Below are 24,596 nucleotides of genomic sequence, written 5' to 3'. Positions count from 1 at the left end.
CAACAGTTGTAAATCCGATAAGTATATGAGCACACCTCTATCACCTCTACCATCTGATGTCAGCAAAGAGGTTGGGTTGAGCACAAAAGAAAGTTTAAAAAAGAATGCAATGAATTTTGAAAATGGGAGTTTTATTTCAGTCTGTACGTTACTGAGAATTGTATTCCTCCATCATTTATTCCATTACAGCTCACTCTGAAAAAAGTTTTAGAAATTTAGGGGTTCTGAGTCAGAATTCAGAATCACTTTCGGGTACTGAACTGAGCCGAGTGCCGGTTCGAATCTTCACACGGTTTGAAACTCGGATTTTAAAAGCTAACTTGGGTTTTGAATTGCATGTAAACAGGTAAAAATTATGTCATTTTAGCTGTTTTTTTATTTATCTTATAAAAAAAAAAATACAGATCCAAAATCAAAACCAAAACACGTGAGGGTGGTTTTGCAAAACCAAAATACGAAGATGAATATGGATCCAAATCCAAAACACAGTGATTGGGCAACATCTCTACAAATTACAGTCTAGCCATAAGAAGTGCTATTTGTTTTTCAGGTCCTAAATAAAGCATTCTCTACTACTCCTGGCTGTGATAAAACATTAAGATACCATCCAGCCTTTCTTCCTTAAGATTTCTCCATAGTCTGTGTAGGGGCATCCTCTATCAACTGAATTAACTGGTCAATGATTGTTCCAAGAAGGCTAGAGTGGATAACTCTTGGTTCTTTGATCATTTGGGCAAAGAAGAACAATAATAACAATTTATGATCCCTCAAAAATAGTGGCAGTTCCAAGTATTCCTCCAGATTATTATTTTTTTCTATATTTTATCTATTCATCTTCAACATATTATTCCTATTTGTCCACTCTATTGTAAAGACAGCCATGGTACAATTCTCCAGAACTTATTGGTGGGCCAATTGAAAGAAGATTTGTCAGATTTAAAATTAAAATAACATTTATTGACAAATTGCAGTTGGTCTTTCTTTTGGTAAAAATATGGACTAATATTTATTTATATTTAAGTATATTATTTATCTTATTCGCTCCAATTTGGGAATAAGTGAATCGGCGATTCATTTTCTTGTTTTGAAAATTGTGGATTAAGGGTCTGATTCATCGTGGATCAGGCCCTTAATCTCTTCAAAGTCATTGGACTTTGAAGAGATTAAGGGCCTGATTCACGATGGATCATAACTGTGATTGGAATAGCGATTACGCATGCAATCTCACTGCGATAGTATGCTAATCCATTTAAATCGCTATGCCGTCGCAGCACTACATAGGGATGCCGACCTTACCTTACACACATCTGTAATGTTTAGCAAGACTATAAAACCATCGGTAACATCAAATACCAACGCAGCCTCGTGCACCCTTGCACAAGCTTTGACTGTACTCTGGAATTGCTAATATAATTTCACACTGCGAGTACTCAAGCTGCGTATGGCATCGCAATGGATAAATTATGCAGGGCCGGATTAAGGATTATGGGGGCCCCGGGGCAACTAAATTGTGGGGGCCCCATAGAAAAAAAAAAGTAAAATGCAGGATTTAGAGTGGGGGAGATTATATATATATATATACATACACACAGTATATATATTATATAGATAGATAAATAAATTGAGATATATATATTAATAGATAAAGATATAGATACAGTAAAGAGAGAGTGGGGGGAGGGGGAGAAAGGGACAAGGAGAGAGAGAGAGATGGGGTGGGAGTGAGACAGAGAGGGATGGGGAGGGAGACAAAGAGGGAAATAGAGGAAGGGAGAGAGAGGGAGGAGAGGACAGAGGGGGAGAGAGAGATCGAGGAAGGGAGCCCGCACACTAACCTCTTGCAGCTGCAGCAGGCAACCCAGCAACCGTTCTGATGGAGCAGGCACTTCATTGCATTAAGCCCCGCCCCCTACTCGTGCACCCGCGAATCGCTGCATTTTCAACAAGGGGGCGGGACTTCCATACAGCCACTGTCGGATGAAACAGTGGCAGTGAGGCTGTGATGCTGCCGGGACCGGAAGTTGGCCAGAGTGAGTGGCCAGGTTCCAATCATTATTGTCGTCAGTGTGGGGGCCCCAAAGGTGTGGGGGCCCCTGGACGATCGCCCCGCTCACCCCTCCTATAATCCGGCCCTGAAATTATGCACACCCTTGTAACGGTGTTTGAATGCACTGGCACGCCTGCATTTTGCCGACCACCCCCCCCCCGTCACCACCCATAAACGGCACTTCCTGTCAATCACTCTACGATGGGTCTGTGTAGTCACTGCGATCGCAGTCCCAATCGCAGTGTCTAGTTTGCACATGCACTGCGATGCATGTGCAGAAGGCAACAATCGGCCAATTGCGTGCGTAACCACAGTTGCGATCGGTAGTGAATCAGGCCCTAAGTAAAGATTTGTATCTTGATGCAATTCCCTTCTACATTTAAAGAATTTAAACCCGATATCCACAATTCTGATTTGTCTTTTGCTAAGGATGAAAATAGTTCAGATTCTAAACAATTATTAGCCCATTCTGTCCATGGATCCAATTAGTTTTAAATGTGACTAATGAACAGAATATATATCAGCTACAGTAGAAGGCGCAAAAATCCCAAGGATTTATTATGAAGTCATTTATAACAATCTTTTAAGTTTTTACAATTTTCCCTTTCTTAATGGTAGCTATCCTTGTGGTGGCTGTAAAGTGTATCAGTAAATGTAAAAAGCCAGGGAGTTCATGGACTGAATATATATATAAAAAAAAAAGTCAGCCTTTCAAATGCATTCTAGCCATAGGATGCAAGTAAAAATACAAATGTAGTCAAAGTGCCAGACAGATTAATAATAAATTAACAGGGTGTGATTATAGCAGCGTACCTAATGGGAAAAGATAAACAAATCTAGGTGGCGCTTATACACACACTGACATACCATGTTCAAATAAAAAAAGGAATGTTTATTCAGTTAGCACATTAATAACCCCCTGGACTGTATCAATAAAAGCAGTAACATAAAACTGCATATATAAAATACACAATCATTTAACACTGGCCTTGCCCATAATATTTCTCAGTCTCGCTTGGTATATTCAATCACCGCAGATAATACATCAATTAATTAGGTATCAATCACCATCGGTATGCTAGGTGAAAAAGATCACTCTCTATGCTCCAAGGAGAGTAATCTTAATATGCACACAAATTGGAAATGTCCACATAAACCATCGATTGCAGAGACTCACAATTCTGTTCATTCAGTCTCAATGCAGCTGGCATGATGAATTATGTGATGGAAATATAGTGGCTTCACCAGCAAAGCAAATATAGACATGTGATTCTTTACCCCAAAGATAATGGAGATGGTAGTCTTCTGTGCTTTTATATATATGGTCGTTTAGTGCTCATCAGGACCAGCAGTGCAGTAAGGGCAGTAATACTGCAGGCTCAGCAGGGGTTTAGGTGCAGTAAGCTCTTCAGGAAGCAAGTAGATGCCAGTATTACATGTCATTTTAGCAGCAGTGCTCCGTGAAGCTTCATCCTGGGACACCGAGTCATGCAAATACCAGCACTTCGACAATGTAGCTGACAGGTGCAAGTACTCCGTACCTTAACGTGTTTCCTCGTCAGCATGGTGACTTTCTCAAGAAGTGAATGTCCTGTATACTCTTCTTGAGAACACCCCTTCCTCCCAATCTATAGACTCTGCACCCTCCAACCTTCACCTTTCTTGTGTCCAATAATAGCCCCTCTATATTGAAAGAGCTCACAAGCAGGACCCTCCCCCTCTGCATTCTCTATGTAATTATGTAATCTGGACAATGCAATTATGTACTTATGTATATATGTAAAATTATGTTCTTGTCTGCACCATTTTGTACTTATGTATGTTTGACCTTTATATGTGACACTGCAGAGTCTTTGTGGCACCATATGAATACAAAATACTAATTAGAGATGTGCACCAACCCCCATTTTTTTGTTTTGGATCCGGATTCATATTTGTATTTTGGTTTTGCTAAAATACCCTCACATGTTTTGGTTTTGGATCTGTATTTTTTTTTAAACAAAAAGACAGCTTAAATTATGTAATTTTGACCTGTTAGCATGCAATCCAAAACCAGAGTTTGGTTTGTAAATGTGAATTCCGAACCGCGGGAGGATCCGAACTGGGACGCAGTTCAACTCGGTACCCCAAAGTGATTCTGGACTCGGTTTGCAACCGCTAAACTTGGCTGTTGTCAGTTCTCTGGGAATTGGATCTGCACATCTCTAATAATAATATATACAGTGCATCCGGAAAGTATTCACAGCGCTTCATTTTTTCCACATTTTGTTATGTTACAGCCTTATTCCAAAATGGAATAAATTAATTTTTGTCCTCAAAATTCTACACACAATACGTCATAATGACAAATGTGTAAAAAGTTTTTTTGAGATTTTTGCAAATTTCATTAAAAACAAAAACTAAGAAATCACATGTACATAAGTATTCACAGCCTTTGCTCAATACTTTGTTGATGCACCTTTGGCAGCAATTACAGCCTCAAGTCTTTTTGAATATGATGCCAGAAGATTGGCACAGCTATCTTTGGGCAGTTTCGCCCATTCCTCTTTGCAGCACCTCTCAAGCTCCATCAGGTTGGATGGGAAGTGTCGGTGCACAGCCCTTTTCAGATCTGTCCAGAAATGTTCATTCGGATTCAAGTCTGGGCTCTGGCTGGGCCACTCAAGGACATTCACAGAGTTGTCCTGAAGCCACTCCTTTGATATCTTGGCTGTGTGCTTAGGGTCGTTGTCCTGCTGAAAGATGAACCGTCGCCCCAGTTTGAGGTCAATAGCGCTCTGGAGCAGGTTTTCATCCAGGATGTCTCTGTACATTGCTGCATTCATCTTTCCCTCTATCCTGACTAGTCTCCCAGTTCCTGCCACTGAAAAACATCCCCAAAGCATGATGCTACCACCGCCAGGCTTCACTGTAGGGATGGTATTGGCATGGTGATGAGCGGTGCCTGGTTTCCTCCAAATATAACAGCTGGCATTCATGCAAAAGAGTTAAATCTTTGTCTCATCAGACCAGAGAATTTTGTTCCTCATGGTCTGAGAGTCCTTCAGGTGCATTTTGGCAAACTTCAGGCGGGCTGCAATGTGCTTTTTACTAAGGAGTGGCTTCCGTTTGGCCACTCTACCATACAGGCCTGATTGGTGGATTGATGCAGAGATGGTTGTCCTTCTGGAAGGTTCTCCTCTTTCCACAGAGGAATGCTGTAGCTCTGACAGAGTGACCATCCGGTTCTTGGTCACCTCCCTGACTAGGGCCTTTCTCCCATGATCACTCAGTTTAGATGGCCGGACAACTCTAGGAAGAGTCCTGGTGGTTCCGAACTTCTTCCATTTATGGATGATGGAGGCCACTGTGCTCATTGGGACCTTCAGAGCAGCAGATATTTTTCTGTGCCCTTCCCCAGATTTGTGTCTCGACAATCCTGTCTCGGAGGTCCACAGACAATTCCTTGGACTCTGACATGCACTGTCAAGTGTGGGACCTTATATAGACAGGTGTATGCCTTTCAAAATCATGTCCAAACAAATGAATTTACCACAGGTAGACCCCAATTAAGCTGTAGGAACATCTCAAGGATGATCAGTGGAAACAGAATGCACCTGAGCTCAATTTTGAGCTTCTTATGTACATGTGATTTCTTAGGTTATTTTTTTAATTAAATTTGCAAAAATCGAAAAAAACTTTTTACACATTGTCATTATGGGGTATTGTGTTTAGAATTTTGAAGACAAATATGAAATTATTCCAGTTTGGAATAAGGCTGTAACATAACAAAATGGAACCTAGTACCGGTGATGATTGGGAATGCTGGTGGAGGAGGCTCTGTAACGTAGCACAGGTAGCGGTAGATAACAGAACTGAGACGAGCAGAACACTGGCTGTGGCACTATGAATGGAGCAGGCAGAAAATGAATGCAACTGCAACTGGAACACTTGAGGCAAAACGAGACAAAGGAGAACAGAGAACTAGTAAACAGACTAGCTGTGTAAAACATTGCACTGGCAACCTGAGGACTCACAGGAAGCCCTTAAATACCCAAGGCTGGAGCTGGATTGCCTGTCAGAGCCCATGTGAATCATTCAGACTGTATTGGCTCCTTCCTGACATGTGATCAAATTCAAGTTGGCGGCGTCCAGCACACGGTAGAGTTAGAACAGACTTCCAGCCACAGCAGCTCCAACATGCCAGAGACCCAGTACTGCCTTTCAAGGACCTGCCTGCACACCACGCTAATTGCCAGCAGCCTGCACCCCCACCAGACAGACCCCACCAGAGTGGATGGACAGGTAGGTCCCGGAGCTCCTGTAGACCTCCAGAGTGGCCCGTGACACATACTTAGTAGTACACCTGGGATGGTAATTGGTGCCACTAAGTAATATATGGAACAGAATTCCTTACTCAACAATAATGTGAGCTGATAATAATTAATATTGTCCAATCAAGAACAAAATGAATTTTGTTAATTAAATGGCAAAGAAATTATATACTAATCAGACCTCAATAGGAGCAATATGTGATGGAGAAACAAATTCTTTGAATATGAAGACATTTTTCACAAAACAGACAAAGTGAATAAAACAAATAAAAAAATAAATAGAAATCAATAATGCAAAAAAAAATAAATAAATAAAAAGAGAAATTAAGTTATATAGAAGGCCATAAAACAAAATAAAAAGTAATAGTTATAATAATAATAATAATAATAATAATAATAAAAATAATAATTAAAATAATAAAGTAGTATCACATTATAAAAGATCAATATGGCATAATAGTGATACAACTTTATAAATAAAACATAAAACAAACTTAAAAGTATCACTTAAAATATTGCAGCGTATTTCACAGCACCTGACTGCTTCCTCTGGCAGTGGGAAGCAAATGAATGGTATACGTGCTTAATCCAGATCGTTTACTGTAACATCAATTTATGGAATAGTTTGAGTGGCATAGATATAAATATAAGAACTGTAATCAGGAAGTCAGTGGTACAGTAGAATTTGTGCATGAAAATGTATGAAGTGATGAAGAGGCAGTAACTTTCATTTGATATATGAATGCAGTGCATAGGGAGGTGTATCCTAACAGCGCTGGTGATTAATTAGTTTATTAGATCCACCATGTACTGACACTAAAGAAAATCTGTGAATTCTCAACAAACTCTCCTTGCAGCTTTGGGTCACATGACTGTATTGTGTACCACTCTCCTGGACTTCACAAGAGAGCTTTGATATCATAAGCTGAAATCCTTTCTGAAATGAAAACCTTTGGTTAAATGTCCATCTTGTCTAAGAAACAGAGAATTTAGACAGTCTGGCCTCTTTTGACCTTTCGGTAACCGCAACCCCATAAGAGAAACAGAATTTGACGGCAGATAAAATTCTATGGGGTGGGATTTAATTACTGTAGGTGCTATAAGCCGCTTTTCCATGAAAAACGGCTTATCCTCCGAATTTGTGCTTATGAGATCCTATTAGCCACAACTTTTCCCGGGTGCTAATTCTCGATTCCATTTGCCACGAAAGTTGTACAAAACCCCTAGTTTTGGCTAACAATGTCAGGACTTGGTTCAACACCACTGGGATACCCTCCGTAATGACTCATTTTGCAAAAAGTAATTAGCTTAATTTGGGCAATAATGACATTGAAAATTACATTTATTTAGCCAAAAAACTTGCTTTCTATCATTATTTCACTGTTTTAGAAACATACATGTAACAGCCATTTGACCCTTTAAAAAAAATCAGGATACTTTTATTAGGGCCACTAATACACTTTTATATTGTTTCCTATATCAGTTTGCCTTTTCTTGGGGTACAGGCAGTTTTCTCTATTTTTACCTAGACTTATTGAGGCAAACTACAGGTAACATTACTGCACCTTTGCTGCATTGTGACATTTCTAATAGGATTGTGCGAAAAATGGGAGCGCGCATAGCCAAAAGACATTAATTATCACACAAAAAGTCACAAAGTGTGCAATAAATTAACACCTGTTAAGTTATTGCATTATCGCAGCTAATTGAAATTCTCCCTATGTCTTGTAACAGGCATGTGATTGCCACTTTGCTCATTCATTTTTCCAAAAATGTGCAGGCATTTTTGTCCTTGGTTCAATGTGTTTTAATCTCATACATTGAAGACCAGTTAAAGAGTTAGAAGCCTGTAATATAGCTACTGTATCAAACATTTCATTTTTTTTTTAAAATAGTATTTCTTTCCTACCATTTGTTTTGTCTGTGTTCAAGGTTGATTCATCATCATAAGCACTGTAGGAAGTTCAAAATGAGGGTTGGTGGAGGGGAGGGGGAATGACCTAAAGCCGGGTACACATTAGACAATATTTTGAACGATTTGGCCTATTCCAACAGATCGGTACGACAAATTGTTGAAATCGTCAAGTGTATACGCAATGTGCACTCCCGCGGCATCGTCTCAACGATTTCCAGAAAATTGTACACTCTACCAAAAGACGAATGATATGTCATTCTGACCTGCCCAATTGTGGACGTCACCTCAGGCACTCCCTGGACACTCCCATCTGCTCCATTTTGTGCCAGGATCGTTGATTGAGAGAGTGTGAGGAAACAGCATAAGCAGTCACTTTTGGGTCTTTCTGCCATCCTGATCCAATCTGCACATCTCTGGTATATGATGTCCATGCCTGCACCCCTATTCTCCCATGTGTATGTTGCACTGCTATTCTCCCATATGTACTGCTGCTGACCACCTACTGTATGTAACCTAGTGACGTGTATGCGTATATTGCACCCCCATTCTCCCATATGTACTGTTGCTCACCACCTACTGTATGTAACCTAGTGACATGTATGCGTATATTGCACCCCAATTCTCCCATATGTACTGTTGCTGACCACCTACTGTATGTAACCTAGTGACGTGTATGCGTATATTGCACCCCCATTCTCCCATATGTACTGCTGCTGACCACCTACTGTATGTAACCTAGTGACGTGTATGCGTATATTGCACCCCAATTCTCCCATATGTACTGCTGCTCACCACCTACTGTATGTAACCTAGTGACATGTATGCGTATATTGCACCCCAATTCTCCCATATGTACTGTTGCTGACCACCTACTGTATGTAACCTAGTGACGTGTATGCGTATATTGCACCCCCATTCTCCCATATGTACTGCTGCTGACCACCTACTGTATGTAACCTAGTGACGTGTATGCGTATATTGCACCCCCATTCTCCCATATGTACTGCTGCTGACCACCTACTGTATGTAACCTAGTGACGTGTATGCGTATATTGCACCCCCATTCTCCCATATGTACTGCTGCTGACTAGAGATGAGCGGGTTTGGTTCCTTGAGAACCAAACCCACCCGAACTACGGGCATCCGAGGCAGATCTGAGTTGGTTTTCCCACCTGACTCGGAACTGAAAACGAAGCAAAACATCATCATCCCGATGTCGGATTCTCGCGGGTTTTGGATTCTACCGTGATTCACTGCCATTTTTCATTCCGGCTGTGGAGAGTGAAGAGGGAGGGAGCTGTACTGTGCTGTTGTTAATACTTGTTATTGTTAATTGCACGCTGACGCTGTGCATAAGGGCTGGCTACTGTTGACCATAAGGGCTGGCTGTTGTCTATAGAGGGGCTGGCTGTCGTTGTCCTGTCCATAGGAGCTGGCTGGCTGTAGTGCTGTGTTGTCCAGGGTGTACTCTGTCCTTCAGGGGTGGTCTTCATCCACCCCCAGTGTGAAAAATATAAAAAAATGAGTGTTAGCCACACTTGTCATCAGTGCAGGGGTGCTGTGCTGCTGTCTGTTAAGGTGCTGTTGTCTCTTTTCAGGGGTTCACTCCAGTGTTAAAAAAACAACTTTTTTTGTGTGGCTTGTTAGCCACACCTGCCATTGGCGTAGGTGCGCAGGGGTGCTGTGCTGCTGTCTGTCAAGGGCTGCTGGGCCAAAAATAAATATTTTATTTGTGTGCGTGTTAGCTACACCTGGCTGTCCCTGTCATCGACGTAGGTGCGCAGGTGTGCTGTGCTGCTGTCTTTCAAGGGGCTGCTGCCTCTTTCAGGGGTTCATCCCCAGTGTGAAAACAACATTTTTTTCTGTGTGCGTGTTAGCCACACCATCAGTGAAAAAATAAAAACATTTTTCTTTATTTTATTATTAATTTTGATAACTATTTTTATTGCATTTTGTAAACAAAAGCAGTAATAAAAAAAAATCGCTTTTTAAAAAAAAAAAAAACATGAATATTGCAATGAAAACTTATTGGTTTACAAAAAAATAGTTTTTTTTTAATCTTAAACATAGCAGAAATGTTATCTTCACAGCTTTTAAAGTTATATGCTCTAAAAAAATAAAGCCTATATTTACAAACCTATATAGAGTAGACATCCTACATTCTAAAACTGTTCTATTCAAAAACATAAACAAAAGCAAAGATTATAAGTGTAGTGTATTATAGTGTGTTATTATGATGTTAGAATGTAGAAGGCCAAAAATTGGGTGGACCACACATGGCTGATTGATCAACCATGGCGACTTGATTAGTGTCATAAGGAAGAAGAAGCTGCAAACTGGGTGTCATGTTATGAGTTGGTCATATGGGGTATGTTGCTGTTAAGGGATCAGACTGGTTATCAGTGGACACATTATTATAGTTGTTGTTATTCTGGGTTGCCATCTCCTGAAGGGTGTTTACCAACAGACAGAGACTACCTATCAGCTCAGGCATAGACACTTCTTAAGGAACAGAGCTCTGCTCTCTGGAGGGAAGCCAAATAGGTGGGAACACCTGTTCCAACATCTGAAGCTCTTATCTCTCCACATCATCTATTATTGATGAAAAAAAATGTAATCGGGGACATCTAGCTGCTCTTTCTGTACCCTGCTCACCCTTTTTGTACAGGAAGTCCAGAATGAATGGTTTGGAAGAAGGTCTAGCAACAGATGGGGATGGTCATTATTAAGACCTGGTCCCCCCAGTGGGTTTAGTCTGGGAGGTATTGGTTGGCATGCAGGCAGCGGAATAACAAAGGCCTCCATGTTGTCTGTGCTCACTAGTCTGTATTTCAGTTTGCAATTCAGGTAGGAATAAAGTCGGCTACAGAACACAGAATCACTGGATGTCTTAGTGCATTCAGGCCAGATACGATCGATGAATACTAGACAGATGAATCCTTTGCTTGTGATAATCTTTGGTAATTCTGTTTTTTTTAATGTCCCTGTATAAGTTGGGAAATTCCTTTACAGAACAGGAGGTTTGCAAAGGATTATTAAAGGCAATTGTTTATTTATTTTTGGAAAAGCACACTTCCTGTTCCTGGTCCCCTTCTGGGATGAAAAAATTCCACTCCCAGCAAGCAGACATGGTGCTCAAGAAAGAATTCCCAAGAAAGACACAATGTAAGACTTAAACTTTAAATATGAAATGTTGCATTTAATGCTCAATTCCGCTTGTTCACATATCTGATATGGTTGTATATATTGTAAATGCCTCCTCCCCTCCCCTTCTCCTTCATAAATTTTCTTCGTAATCAAAAACCGAAATTAAATTTACTACCAATCAACCCTCCCTGTCCCTGCCCTGCCTTCATTACATACATACTCCAGCTCCCTCGGGCCTCTCTGCAGTCAGCCAGCTATCTTGGTGAAAATTATGGGCCTAAACTAGATGAAAAAATCAATATTGTGAGCTGTGAGGTGGTCAAAATTGACTGGAAATGAGTGGAAATAAATGTTATTGAGGTTAATAATACTGCAGGAACAAAGAAAGGCCCATTTTATGTGATTTTAGCTGTTTTTATGATTTTTTAAGAAAAAATCCATATCCAAAACCAAAACCGAAAAACAAAACACGGAGGTGAGGTTTTGGCAAAACCAATCCAGATCCAAATCCAAGGGAGATCCAGATCCAAAACCAAAACCAAAACACGAGGGTCAGTGCACATCTCTACTGCTGACCACCTATGTTACATAGTTATGTGTATGTATATATTGCACCCCTATTCTCCCAAATATTCTGCTGCTGACCACCTATGTTACATTGTGATGTGTGTGCATATATTGCATCCCTATGTTCTTATGTGTACTGCTGTCTATATGCCTAGTGCTATGTGTTTTAATCTAAACAATTAAACAATTTTACAGACCATTGAAAATATGAAAGCTTTATTAAAAAGTTAAAAACCAACAAATCATTAAAGAAAAAACATTAATAACAGAATATTTAACTTTAAAAACACTAGCATTAACAACAAACTTTGCTATAGTTAACAAGTTAAAAATCTATTTTATTAAAAACCATTTTACATCTGTGAAAAAAATTACCTATGTATTTTATTCTGGAAAAAAAGCATAGAATTATTTATTTAAAAAGGCCCACAATGGTTGGGGGCCGCATAATGTGCCAAATGTAATATGGTGTCAGTTTTGGTAAATTGCGAGTTTTGTGCTAAACTCGCAATTTTTCACAACTCTCCAATGTAATAGGGTGTCAGTTGAATAGGACTCACATTTTTTAAGTGTTACTAAAAATCGTGGGGGGATACTGGGGGAGGGTGTATGTGTGCCCCCCCCTGGAATGGGTGCTGGGAGAACTACAGCAGCACTTGCCCCTCCCACAAGCCCCTGGAGCCTCCCAGGGGCCACCAGGACTCCCTGCTACCCCCTCCCCAATAAGAAGAGAGGGGAAGCCACCGAGAGCCGCTGTGAAAATAAGTAGTCCTGTCAAATTTGGGGTACTTGAAAATGGGTGCAAGCATGGTTTAAAGTCATTAAAAGCGAAGTTCTAAAAAACGCACCTTAAGCAAGCACCTGCAATCAAAAAATACACCTCCTGCATACTTGCAGACTCCCCAAAAACTATTTCACTAGTTTTTATGTTTGTAACCCCACTTTGTACTTTTTTGCCCCCATTGTTAAAGTGCATTTTTGGGGTGTTCCTCATTTTTTTTTTAGCCCTTTTTTGAAGCAGTTATCCTTTGGGGGCCTGTCCCAAGGGTGCTGAGTGGTTTCCGCAGCTTTGCACCCCAAATTAGCAATTATACACTTTTTTCTCCATCTAGTCAAATCTTTTTCACCTATTACATTGTATTGCGTTTTCACGTACGCAAAACTATTTGGAAGTGAATACGGAGATAAGTTTTCGCCTGGCGAAAAGTCGCAATCAGGGATACTTTGTCACGGATCACGGCTTTTCGCAGCTATTTGAATACGGGCCTAAGATGGAAATAAAGGCCTTGCAAGATTTGGAATCGTATAAAAATATTATCATCAGACCCGCTGTTAAAAGGCGTGGCCATTGTAATAGAAAGTATCGAGGATTATAAAGCTGAAATTTATGATCCATGGGCTGATAGGGATGTTTAATTTAAGTTATCTGGAGACCCAACATCTTTTTATCAAAAGGAACTTCGGGGGATTCTGTCTACTGCGAAAGAGGAGAATAAAATCTCAAAAAGAATGTATGATGCTTTGTGTGTACAGTACCCTAAAGTCCCAGTGCTGTACACCTTACCCAAACTACACAAGCACCTTACTAAGCCTCCGTGGAGACTGATCATCTCCGCCCGTGATTCCATGCTTCAACCGGTGTCCCAGCTTTTAGACTGCATTTTACAACCATTGGTATACCAGCAGGACACTTTTTTGAAGGAAACAAACACATTCCTCAAAAGATTAATGGAGATTGAAGCTGTCCCGGAAGAGGCTCTATTATGTTGTTTTGTTATCTGTAGCCGCTACACATCTATACCTCATGAGGGTGGTATGTTGGCTATGAAAAAGTTTCTTGAGCATAATCTTACTAATACAGAGTTTTACCATACTTCATTTTTAACATTACTTGAGCTATAAAAATATTGTTTGTATGACGGTGCTTACTACCTACAGCAACGAGGTTGTGCCATGGGTTCTTCCATGGCTGCCTCATATGTGAATGTATTTATGTTTGAACAAGATGCACACATGTTTTTTGGTGATCCCAAAATCAGCAAGTACATCATGATGTACACCAGGTACATTGATGATGGAAATTAATAATTTGGAGACGCCCATCAAATTCACCTATACATATAGCTCTGATAATGCAAATTTTTTGGATGTTAACATAAAAGTGATCGATGGTGCAATACATAAAGGGGTATATTATAAACCTATCTGTGTACAAGATTTTGCTTCCTATTTTAGGGACAAGATTGATGAGATCTGAAATGAAATGGTATGCTCTTCCTCAGCTAGTGACCTGCTCAATTCCCTACCTGAATCCTCTGGCACATTCTCATCATTTGATCTCACAAAGATGAAGTATCTACACTCTTCTCATCCTCCTACTCTATTACCTCTCCTCTAGATCCTATACCCTCACAAATCAGTAAAGCTCTGTCTCCTGTGCTTATCCCAAACCTAACTAAAATCTGTAATCTCTCTCTCTCTATTGGCAACTTTCCATCACTGTTCAAGCATGCAGTGATTTCTCCTATTCTGAATAAACTAAATTCTGTTCCCAACACTCTCTCAAATTACTGTCCTATCTCCCAGCTCCCATACCCCACCAAGCTACTTGAGAGACTTGTCTACACCCGCCTCACACTCTTTCTTAACTCACACAACTTATTGGACCCACTTCAGTCCGGTTTTCGTTCCCAACACTCCACAGAGACAGCACTGACTAAGGTAGTAAATTATCTGGTCACTGCCAAGGCTAAAGGCCTCACTCCTAATTCTTCTAGATCTCTCTGCTGCTTTTGACACTGTTGATCACTCTCTTCTCATACAAACACTACAATTCCTAGGTCTTAAGGACACAGCTCTTTCTTGTCAATCTATACCTCCTCTCTTGGCAAACTAACAGCTCTTTTGGATTTCAGTACCATCTGTATGCGGATGATACAAATCTACCTATTTTCCCCAGATTTATCACCATCTGTACTGGTTCGTGTCACAGAATGTCTTTCTGCAATTTCATCTTGGATGTCATCTCACCACCTGAAACTTAATATTTCTAAAACAGAATTAATTATATTTCCACCAGCCAATAACAGTTACCAAAATACAAGTTGGAAGCTGCTCAATCACTTCAGTAATATCACTCAGGTGCATGTAAGGGAGGGGTTAGTCTATACAAGAAACAACAAAAAGTATTCCTCCAGCACTCAGAATGAAATCAGCAATAAGATTTGAAAAACTACATGGTGGTAGATAATTCAGAGATCTCCGCCGCATATATTTGCAAAGATATGGCTAAGCCTCCGGGCCGCGTCACGGCGTCTCTGATACCGGAGGTCCCTATCACTTGGTCAGAATCTGGGGTGCAGAACCCCAAAAAAGCCTGCGATAGCCAGACACCCCAGCGAAGCACACCAGTGAGAGACTAAAGTGTTAGTATAGGATTAAAGGGAAAACTATGTGTTAATAAGTGAAGGTGTAATTAAAAAGCTAAGAAAAATATATATACACACAAAATATATCGGAAAGTGTAAAAGTGCTAAATAAAGTGTTAATGTGTGCCTCACCAGAGCAGCCCAGCCACACCAACCCCAAGGGGCACCGCACCCCAAACTCATCCCCAAAACTGATAACTATATCCAATTTGGGTAATAATTGCCCAATATAAGGCCACATGATAATGGCACATACAAATATACCTGAATTGAGAGCTAGCTTACCTTGGAGTCACCCCTAAGTCCTCCTAATGGCACTACAAGAACCAGCACGCCCTCCTAACGCTGGTCCCATCTATGCCTCTCAATACAGAAATACAAGTTGGAAGCTGCTCAATCACTTCAGTAATATCACTCAGGTGCATGTAAGGGAGGGGTTAGTCTACACAAGAAACAACAAAAAGTATTCCCCCAGCACTCAGAATGAAATCAGCAATAAGATTTGAAAAACTACATGGTGGTAGATAATTCAGAGATCTCAGTCGCCGGCTTTTTTGGGGTTCTGCACCCCAGATTCTGACCAAGTGATAGGGACCTCCGGTATCAGAGATGCCGTGACGCGGCCCGGAGGCTTAGCCATATGTTTGCAAATATATGCAACTGAGATCTCAGAATTATCTACCACCATGTAGTTTTTCAAATCTTATTGCTGATTTCATTCTGAGTGCTGGGGGAATACTTTTTGTTGTTTCTAATAACAGTTACCAACCTGATCTCTCTATCACTGTTGATAACTCAACAATCCACCCTGCCCCACAAGCTCGCTGTCTCGGTGTCATCCTTGACTCTGAACTGTCCTTTGTTCTCCATATTCAATCTGTCTCAAAATCATGTTACATACAGTACATCTAAAAAACATATCCAAAATTCAACCATATCTCACACAAGACACTGCAAAAACTGTAATCCATACACTTATTAGTTCCCGCATTGACTATTGCAATAGCCTCCTTACTGGTCTATCGCCATTACAATCAATTATGAATGCAGCTGCAAGGCTAATCTTCCTTGCCAAATGTTCATCGTCTGCTGTCCCACTCTGTCAGTCCCTCCATTGGTGTCTGTGAGTTACCTGTCTTAGATGATGAGCTGGATTCAACGGAGACCAACATGACTGGATCCACAGATGACATAAATAGCTCTATTGCAAGACTTATGTGGCAGTGAGAACTGCTTTTGATGATAAATGACAGGAACTTGGAACCAGTAGGAAACTTGGAGGAACCGGACTGGGACCGACAGGAAGACTTGCTAAATTGAACTGGTGAACTTGACTCCGGACTGGAATAACGTAGATTTGAACTAGTGAACTTGGAACTTGAGTCTGGACTGGAATAACGTGGATTGAACTGAAGAACTTGGAACTTGACTCTGGACTGGAATAACGTGGATTGATCTGATGAACTTGGAACTTGACTCTGGACTGGAATAACGTGAATTGAACTGAAGAACTTGGAACTTGACTCTGGACTGGAATAACGTGGATTGAACTGATAAACTTGGAACTTGACTCTGGACTGGAATAATGTGGATTGAACTGAAGAACTTGGGCTTTTACTCCGGACTGGAGTAATGTGACAATGGCTGAAGGAAAATCAGGTAATGCTGAGACGAGGGCTAAACAGGGTAATCCGGAAATGCTGTGACAAGGCTGGAACTCAGGTGCAGACTGGATTGGGTAATTGGGAATAACAGATTCAGGAAGGAATGGGTAGGTTTGGGAATTTTAGGTTCAGGGAATGAGTGGGTAGGTAGAAGGAGCAGGAGTTGATCCATAGCAGGAAGCAAGGCAGGGTAACACGGTGCTGGTTTGCAGGGAACCAGGGACCAACCATGAGTAGGGCAGGCAGTGGAGCACAAGACTAAGGTCACTTATAGCTGATACTGAAACACACGAGTTGCACTGGCCTGGGAACTAGCAGGATTTCTGGATGCTCCAGGATTGCTGTAAGCAGGACTTCTGGATTTGCCAGGTATTTCTGTAAACAGGATTTCGGGATTTGCCAGGTATTGCTGTAAGCAGGATTTCTGGATTTGCCAGGTATTGCTGAAAGCAGGATTACCGGATGAACTGGTCTAGGAACCAGTGGGAGCAGGAGCCTGGGATACCCTTGTATCATGTAGCATGAACTAACACCATGGGAAGTAACAAGATGTTCAGGCCCAGAATGCTATCAGAGGAGGATGTTTATACCATGGGTCTCGCAGGAATTAATGGATACAGTCAGGTGGTCTGGCAGTACTGAGAGTCAGAACCACACCTGCAATTCAAACTAAGACTAGCAGTGTTCACAGACAGGAAAGGACCCAGATGAATAATCACTGTGGAAAGGAATGCATTCCCAGCATGACCAGAGCAGATCTCCAAGGCAAACTACACACCCAGATCCATGAGACAGTTGGCAGGGGTAAGTCTACAGGCAAAAAGGTGAAAACTAGACAGGGTCGTGACAATTGGTTGCCAGTTTTCTACCGTATTCAATACAAAATACTCTTACTTACACATAAGGCTATTAATAAACCACACCAACATACATCTCTTCACTCATCTCAAAATATCTCCCTACCCAACCTCTCCGCTCAGCACAAGATCTGCGTCTCTCATCCCCACGCATTACTTTCTCCCACTCATGGTTACAGGACTTTCTTCGGGCTGCACCCACTCTATGGAATGCCTTACCACGCACAATATGAATTTCCTCTAGTCTCCAATCTTTCAAGCGATCCCTGAAAACTCACCTCTTCAGGCAAGCTTATCAGTTCCCAGAACCGCCCACATAACCTTCATAGCTTCCATAACTAATTACATCCCCTTCACAGTCCACACACAACCTCACACATCGTCTTTCTCTCACATCCTCATGACATTTGGCCGACATTTCGGTGTGAATGGATCATGCAGCCCACCAAGAAACTGTGTATTCTGGCTTGACCAAAATGCAGTATATAGCACCTATCCTTGTGTATCAATGCCTATTTCCCTATAGATTGTAAGCTTGCGAGCAGGGCCTTCCTACCTATATATCTGTCTGTTATTACCCATTTTTGTTCTATTAATGTTTACAATTGTAAAGCGCAACGGAATATGCTGCGCTATATAAGAAACTGTTAATAAATAAATAAATAACCCTACAGATAAGAATACTTTTTTTGATGGTTTCCAGTAGGGGTGTGCATCGGCCACTTTTCGTGTTTTGTGTTTTGGTTTTGGATCTGGATTTTTCTTCGTGTTTTGGATCTGGATTGGTTTTGCCAAAACCACCCTTCCGTGTTTTGGGTTCTGGGTTTTGTGTTTTGGATCTGTATTTTTTTTTAAAAAAGCATAAAAACAGCTAAAATCACAGAATTTGTGTGTTTTTCTGCTCCTATGCTATTATTAACCTCAATAACCTTAATTTCCACTCATTTCCAGTCTATTCTGAACACCTCACACCTCACAATAGTGTTTTTATATCCAAAAGGTTGCACCGAGGTAGTTGGATGACTATGCTAAGAGATACGAGTGGGCGGCACAAACACGTGGTCCATCTAGGAGTGACACTGCAGTGGCAGACAGGATGGCAGTTTGAAAAACTAGGCCCCAAACAGTACATAATTCAAAGAAAAAAAGAGGTGCAAGATGGAATTGTCCTCCCACCCACCCTTATGTTGTATAAACAGGACATGCACACTTTAACAAACCAAACATTTCAGCGCCAGGGTCTGCCACACGACTGTGGCTGAAATGATTGGTTCGTTTGGGCCCCCACAAAACAAGCTGGCAATTAATCTGTCCCTGCACAAACTGGCTCTACGGAGGCAAGATGTCGTCCTCATCGTCCGATTCCTCACCCTCTTCAGTGTTGTGTACATCCTCATCCTCACAGAGTATTAATTCATCCCCGCTGGAATCCACAACCACAGGTCCCTCTGTACGTTCTGGAGGCTGGTCTCCCTGGAAGAGTTGATAATTCATTTTATGAACATCATCTTCTCCACATTTTGTGGAAGCAACCTCCTATGCCTTTTGCTGACAAGGTTCCCGGATGCACTAAACACTCTTTCGGAGTACACACTGGAGGGGGGGCAACTCAGGTAAAATAGAGCCAGTTTGTACAGGGACCTCCAAATTGCTTCTTTTTCCTGCCAGTACAGGTACGGACTGTCTGACATGCCTACTTGGATGCTGTCACCGATGTAATCCTTTAACAGACAGACGCACGCTTGTCACTGCTGCTTTAAGGATGCAGGTGCGGCTACAGCCCACACATTTCACAAAGACAGAAAAAAAAAAAGAATATTTTTATTGTTTGTGGAGCGCACTTTGAGGGTTACACCACCCTTTAACAGACAGACGCATGCTTGTCGCTGCTGCTTAAAGGATGCAGGTGCGGCTACAGCCCACACATTTCACAAAGACAGAAAAAAAAATAAGAATTTTTTTATTGTTTGTGGAGCGCACTTTGAGGGTTACACCACCCTTTAACAGACAGACGCACGCTTGTCGCTGCTGCTTTGAGGATGCAGGTGGAATCTAGACGGGATTTGGAACCGGGGACACACTACCTCCATCAATTGTCTAAATCCCACTGCACTAATGGCGGATACCGGACCCACGTCTAACACCAACATAGCAGTCAAGGCCTCAGTTATACGTTTTGCTTCAGGATGACTGCTGTCGTACTTCACCCTCATCGCTAGGGACTGTTGGAGGGTCAATTGTTTAGTAAAAGTGGTGGTGTTCCTACTTCCTCTCTGGGATGATGAACAACTCCCAGCAGCAGCAACAGCACTAGGAGGAAGTGGTTCTTGATCTTTCCCTATTTTATTTTTATCAGAGAAAGTTTGGTCCTCCATTTATGTTATATTGATATATACGTGCGGCTAAAGCGCACACAAACACAGAAAATATTTTTTTATTTTTGCTGGAGAGTAGTGCACTTTGTGGGTTACACCACCCTTTAAGAAATGAGCCAGCCGGCTCTTTACTTATGGGACACAGGCGCACGCTTGGCGCTGCTCCTTTGTTGATGCACGTGCAGCCACAGTGCACACAATTCACAAACACAGAAAATATTTTTTTTTTTGGTTTGGACTGGAGTGTACTTTGGGGGTTACAGCACCCTTTAACGGTCAAGCCAGCCGGCCCTTTACTTATGACACAGGCGCACGCTTGGCACTACTTTGTTGATGCACGTGCGGCTACTGCGCACACAATTCACAAACACAGAAAATATTTTGTTATTTGGTTTAGAGTGTACTTTGGGGGTTACAGCACCCTTTAACGGTCAAGCCAGCCGGCCCTTTACTTATGACACAGGCGCACGCTTGCCACTACTTTGTTGATGCACGTGCGGCTACTGCGCACACAATTCACAAACACAGAAAATATTTTTTTTTTTGGTTTAGACTGGAGTGTACTTTGGGGGTTACAGCACCCTTTAACGGTCAAGCCAGCCGGCCCTTTACTTATGACACAGGCGCACGCTTGGCACTACTTTGTTGATGCACGTGCGGCTACTGCGCACACAATTCACAAACACAGAAAATATTTTTTTATTTGGTTTGGACTGGAGTGTACTTTGGGGGTTACAGCACCCTTTAACGGTGAAGCCAGCCGGCCCTTTACTTATGACACAGGCGCACGCTTGGCACTACTTTGTTGATGCACGTGCGGCTACTGCGCACACAATTCACAAACACAGAAAAAATATTATTTTTTTAGCACTAGGGGGGAGCACCCCTGATGGACAGAGCACCCCCTGGACAACACTACAGCACCCCTTTAGGACTGGGACACTGCACAGGACTTTGGAGTGGACACAGCCCCTATGGAGAACTGACTGCACAACACAGTCCAGCCAGCCCCTATGGACTTTGAAGTAGTGGATACAGCCCCTATTAACAACAGCAGCACAGCACAATACAGCCAGCCCCTATGGACTTTGAAGTAGTGGACAACAGCAGCACAGCGCAGCACAACACTACTCTGCACTACACTACACTACACAGCCCAGCCAGCCCTAACTCCCACCCTTCCTCTTCACTGTCCACAGCCGAGTGAGAAAATGGCGCCGACGCGGGTACCTTATATAGGGTCCAAAACCCGCGAGACCCGGAAGGCGGGATGATGACGTTTTGCCTCGATTTCAGATCCGAGTCAGGCGGGAAAAGTCGAGCCTGACTCGGATCGGCCTCGGATCGGGGGGGGCTCGGGGGGGTTCGGATTTCAGAAATCAGAACCCGCTCACCCCTAGTTTCCAGCCATCATCATAATGCTTGAAAAAAAGTTTGCCCCTGTCTCAGATGATATGTATGGCACGGATTACTAGTGACCCTAAAAAAGTTCCAGCTGAACTTGACAAACTAATTTTAAAATTTATTGCCAGGGGTTATGATTATAAAACTATGAGAGAAAAGAAATGTAAAGTACTTAACATGCAAAAAATGGAGTTGCTTAACTCGGTGAAACGAGATATTGAAAGCATCATCCCTTGGAATAGTGAGTATTCGGTAGCAAGCCCAGTTATTAGGAGGGCCACTGCAGCCCATTGTGAGTACCGATAAAGATCTCCCATATTTAGAAATAAAAGACCTACTGCAGCATTCATAAGAGGGAGAAATCTAAGGGATAGATTGGTATGTTCTGAAATCTCTGTTATGGATAGGGTGCAAATTCCCAATGTTTACAACAAACCCCCTAGTTTTTATAAATGGAGTGGTTGTACCACCTGCAAGTTCTGGTACCTTGTAGCACAGACGGTGTAACGGTTAGCGTTACTGCCTCACAGCACTGAGGTCATGGCTTCGATTCCCACTACGGCCCTGTCTGTGTGGAGTTTGTATATTCTCCCTGTGCTTGCGTGGGTTTCCTCCGGGTACTCCGGTTTCCTCCCACACTCCAAAAATATACTGGTAGGTTAATTGGCTCCCCACAAAATTGACCGTAGTGTGTATGTTTGCGAGCATGTGGTAGGGAATATAGATTGTAAGCTCCATTGGGGCAGGGACTGATGTGAATGGTAAGATATTCTATGTAAAGCGCTGCGGAATATGTGTGCGCTATATAAATAACTGGTAATAAATAAAATAAATAATTGTAAGTCCTTTTCCCAACCTCATTGCAATAAGACATATGACATCAGATTTGTCCTTACATACTTTTGTGGTGTATATTATTGTATGCCCATGTGGCTTAAATTATGTGGGTGAAACGATCCGAAAATTTAGGGAAAGGATGAATGCCCATTGTTCAGCTATCTGCACGATACAAAGGGGGAGGGACATAGATCCGCCAGTTGCTAGGCATTTCAAGGAAGCTGGCCATTCGCTGGAGTCCGTGAGAAATTTTATCATTGACCACGTGCCTGTAGCTCTGAGAGGGGGGGGATCGTGCAAAATTTCTCCTGATCCAAGAATCAAGGTGAATCACACATCTTGGGACCACAAAACCAGGTGGTCTCAATGACAAAATTCATTGGAATAGCTGACTTAGGCCCTCATTCAGACCCACTCGCAAGCGGGCGCACGTACGTTAGGCGTACGTACAAAATTATTTAAATTCAATGGCTCGCTCGTATTTTCGTTCGCATCTAAAATTCCTCCCTAAACTCAGGGGACCCCTCCTCTAACTAACGAGCGTGCGAAATAGCGAGCGTACATCCCCGAAATGGCTTGAAGGGAACGCACGCACAAGTGAAACCGGAAGTGGCCTTGTCAGATGTCGATTACCTGCTCCTTTATTCTGCCTACCTCCCTCAATCGTATCATGCCAATCAATGTATCAATTAGCTTAATTTTTTTTTTTTTTTCAACACAATGCAAGAAACTTTACTCTTGTCCGTGTTTGTGTTTACCCGCAGAATACGTACGGATGGAACATTCGCTTTTATTGTTCAAAAAACATGTGAACCACAATTAAACAATTGTTCTATTGCTGTGGATCCCCGCATATTTTCCGGGGTTCATTTCTTTATTTAAATTTGCAAACGCATGTCACTGCATCAAGCCTATCATAACTCTCCAGAGATTTCTGGCCCTGTTGAACACATGACTCATACACTAACCAATAAAATTGCTCCTGTTAATTTCCAAAATACATTAGCCAATCAGAAATTTTTGCCACACTTTATCAAAAATGTTTTGTATGAAAAACTCCATTGCCATCATGAGAGCCTCCGCATTCACCAGGCGCGAGCTGCTGGTGCTTACGGAGGTGATGGATAGGCGGATCACCAGCCAGCCTCCACCCATCACCAACCGGCAGAAGCGCTCCGCGTATGCGGAGGCACGGTCCCGCCTACGGTCGTTGGGTTCACGCCGCAACATCGGGCAGCTGGAGCGCAGGTGGTCAGACCTGCAACGGCGAACGCCCCGCTTGCTGGCATGCTTTCGCATGCAGATCCTTGAAAGTAAGTGTTATGTATTGTGGTTTTCATGTTTGTGTTTGTGGGGCAAACTGCGTGTGCATGTTTTCCTGTCTGTCCTATTAATTATTTGTCCTCATATCTGCGTGTGCATGTTTTCCTGTCTGTCCTATTAATTATTTGTCCTCATATCTGCGTGTGCATATTTTCCTGTCTGTCCTATTAATTATTTGTCCTCATATCTGCGTGTGCATGTTTTCCTGTCTGTCCTATTAATTATTTGCCCTCATATCTGCGTGTGCATGTTTTCCTGTCTGTCCTATTAATTATTTGTCCTCATATCAGCGTGTGCTTGTTTTCCCTCTATTTCTGTTTTTTTCATTCTACTCCTTTTTGCATGTTTTTTGTTGCTGGTTTTTTTTTTTTTATTTGGGCCCCGGATTTGCCCAGAAACTAACCTCAATTTGTTTGACATATTTTAGGAGGACAGCCAAGACTACGCCGTCACCGTCCGGCCAGACGGCTTTCCCGGCCACTATCCCCAACCCCCAGCCAACACTCCACCCCAAATATTTCCCCTATACCCCACTCCTCCCCAGCCTTCCCAGACCCTCTCCCGGAACTGTCGGGCCTCCTTCCCCTCCGTCCCACTTCCCCATCTCCTCCACCCACCCCTCTTCCAATTACCCCCTCCCCGGAGTCCATCATTACCCCTCCCCGTTCTTTGGGGAATGAAGGCTCCTCCAAAGAGGAACATGGAGGGACTTCCGGAGC

General features: G+C 42.2%; 1 protein-coding gene across 1 annotated transcript in view; it reads right to left on the bottom strand.

Annotated features, from left to right (window-relative positions):
- Positions 1-24,596, bottom strand: part of LOC148508413 (sulfotransferase 2B1-like) — a 93,080-nt gene that overhangs the window by 44,183 nt on the left and 24,301 nt on the right. The gene's annotated exons all lie outside the window — the stretch shown is intronic.

The sequence above is a fragment of the Taudactylus pleione genome, unplaced genomic scaffold, assembly GCF_031769625.1.
Source record: "Taudactylus pleione unplaced genomic scaffold, aTauple2 ptg000366l, whole genome shotgun sequence".
Lineage (NCBI taxonomy): Eukaryota > Metazoa > Chordata > Amphibia > Anura > Myobatrachidae > Taudactylus > Taudactylus pleione.
Note: the sequence above shows the minus strand (reverse complement) of the source record. Positions and strands in the feature narration are given on the sequence as shown.